Genomic DNA, 3,023 nt, shown 5'->3' with positions numbered 1-3,023 from the left:
CTATAAGTGTTATTATTAATAAAGTATTCTGTTCAGTGCAAAAAAAAATTACACTATTATATATCAAGAGTCTTCAGACAAATGTGTAAATCCAAAGTTTATTCACAAATGGGCAAAATGGCTCCTTTAAAACATATGCCAGATGTTTTAAGGTCAAATTATCACATTCACGAGGTGTTGCACAGAAGGAAAAAATTAAATGCAAAAAATAATCAAATTTGCCTAGACATGAACAAATATGACAGGTAGATTTGAACAAGATTGCAGAAAACTACTTGTTGACAGTTGTGTATCATCCATGAATGCAGTTCCTCTTTGTCCCATCGCGAGCAGGTAGTAGTAGTCTTTGAGTTTACTGCCATATCAGCATCACCGGCAGCGAGCAGGTACGCTGTGTGGTCTCTTTAATGCAATCAAGGTGTTCTTGTATGCTGGTCCCTGCCAAAGACAAAAATAACACAAAGTCAGCTCTCCAATTGGCCGTTTTCCACAATACAATCAACCCAAATGGCAATATTTTTAGGCAGACAATAGGTCCAAATTTACCTTTTTGAAGACAAGGTGTTGTTCAGCTTGATATGAGGACATCTATCCAGGTCTCTTGCAGCCTTGTGGTGATGGTGGAATCAAATCAAGGAGGAGACGAATCGATGCAAGATCGCTGCCCCATTCCAAATAACAGATGTGACAACTTAAGCAAAAAATGCATGAACGCATATAGATAATCTTATTCTGAACTATAGTCTAACCTGAATCATCAGTTTCATCACCTTTCATAGCAGATTCTGCAGAGTCGATCAGGTCCTTGAAGGTCTTGGGAGAAGCCTTTCCAGGAACTTAGCTGAGGTCTTCTAACCAAAAAAATCAAAACAAACAAAACAAAACCATCATCAAACAGTTACATAGCATAATGACAACCATATCTCTCTCAGATGATCCATTCTGTTCAGATGATTGTGTAGTCACAGAGTAGTGCCGTTCACACCTGGCATTAACATTCATCTTGGGTGACGAACAACTCGAAATACAGGTGTAAACGCACCCAAGATGCATTGAGATTCGATTGTTCTGATGAGGTCTAGGCCACGTTATTTTATTAAAGGGTTAGTTTCACTCCAAAAAAAAAAAAATTCTGTAATTTAATCACCCTCATGTCGTTCCAAAACCTGCAAGACTTTCTTTCGTCTTTGAAACACAAATGAAGATATTTTTGATGAAATCTGAGAGCTTCCTGTCCCTCCACTGACAGCTACGCAACTACCACTTTGATGCTTCAAAAAGTTCATCTTAAAATTAATCCATATGAACCAAGCAGTTTAGTCCACATTTGCTTTTTCTTCTGTTTATGTTTGTTGATTAATGTTTATACGTGAATAAAAGTCTAAATTCAATCTCATCACAAAGCGAGCGAGTCTCTTCTGAAAATTTGGACTAAACCACTCAATTCATATGGGTTATTTTTAGGATCTCTTTATCAACTTTTTGAAGCATCAAAATGGTAATTGTGTGGACTGTCAATGGAGGGACAGAAATTGCTCGGATATAAAATATCTTCATTTGAGTTTCGAAGATAAACTAAAGTCTTTTCATGACATGAGGGTGAGAAATGACAACAATTTTACACTTTTGGGTCAACTAACCCTTTAACTTTTTGTTATAGTGATTGATGTGTCATCATGAATTATGGCAATAAAGACACATAAATCACCCAAGACACATGTAAATTCCAGGTCTGAACAAAGGCATTGTGTGGTTGCCCAGTTAGGTTTAAATTTTTCATGTTCATTCGTCATGTAATAAAAAAATAAAAAAAATAAAAATAAAAAAAATATATATATATATATATAATGACACTCACAATTCTGGATTCATCTTCAGCATTCTGTTGCTTTCGTCTTAATTTCTCTTGCTTGCTTTCTGTTGCAATCTCATGAGAGGAGCTTTCTTCACTTGACTAGTCGAGGCCAAATCTATTGAAAAAAAAAGAAAAAGTCAGTTGAGGCTAATATTTCCAAAATTCAGTAATGTAATACAATTTAAATTAGGGCTGTAAATATGGTAACATAATTGTGATTACCCTTAATTTTGATTATGCTGAGAGCTTTCTATAAAGCATGGGTGTCAAAATGTAAAATTATTTATATTCACACATCTACACTTGTAGATGTAGGCCTACACTTCTTATTCACATATTCAAGTTAATAGCCACAAAACCTTGAGCATTGTTCACATGGAGGCCTGAAACAGTTTAAATATGCATTTAATCTGATTATTAAATACATTTATATAATTTAAATGAGTAAATTGAGTAATAAGGCATCTTAAATTGAACTTGGTGTACTACATTAGATTTTAAGACATGTTTAGAATTTATTTTACCCATAATTTATTAATGATATTTATAATGTGAACAGAAAACACAGATTCATAATAATAAAATAAAGACCGATAAATAGTTAGGACATAATTTATCCCAAAATAACATGCAGTATGAATTGACAAAGAATGATTTCAAGCTAAAAGTACCTGTTTGCTCTGCCAGTGCTTGCACAAATACCTGTAAACTGAATTGGAAGACAGACGGATTTACAGATTAGCTTTAACTCACTTTCACAATGTTTGAATTTAACAGTCATAAAAAAACTTGATCGTAACGTTAGTAGGCTATGTTTGTGTCTTGACTCTTGACGCTGATATGACGACATGATATTCAGTGCTAAGAACAAAATAGAGATGATGTAATTCACACTTAAACAAAGGGCGAATAAAAAGTTTTTAAACGCTTCCACACCTCGGTCTACAAAAAGACTGCATTTGTTGGTTTGCACCGCGCGCTAAGACACTGAACGTAAACAAGCTGTTAATAATGTGCATGCGTCACAAAAACGGAACGCGTTCATGTATAACACAACCACTTTTATACGCACAAAACAAATATAAAATTACCTGGACTGGACTCAGAGGTTTTGCTAATTTTATAACCTAGAAGAGAACCACGAAGTACTTTTGGCAGATTTTGACAC

General features: G+C 34.6%; 1 long non-coding RNA gene across 1 annotated transcript; it reads right to left on the bottom strand.

Moving 5' to 3' along the window:
• Positions 1-770: 770 nt before the first annotated feature.
• Positions 771-2,793, bottom strand: LOC309508556. Its single transcript, XR_014209542.1, has 3 exons — positions 2,748-2,793; positions 1,859-2,716; positions 771-851 (listed from the first exon to the last, which is right to left on the bottom strand). It is a non-coding gene; the product is annotated as an uncharacterized lncRNA (long non-coding RNA).
• Between the last annotated feature and the right edge of the window lie 230 nt (positions 2,794-3,023).

Source organism: Leuciscus leuciscus (genome assembly GCF_965113295.1).
Source record: "Leuciscus leuciscus genome assembly, chromosome: 10".
Lineage (NCBI taxonomy): Eukaryota > Metazoa > Chordata > Actinopteri > Cypriniformes > Leuciscidae > Leuciscus > Leuciscus leuciscus.
This window is presented reverse-complemented; position numbering and strand designations above follow the sequence as displayed.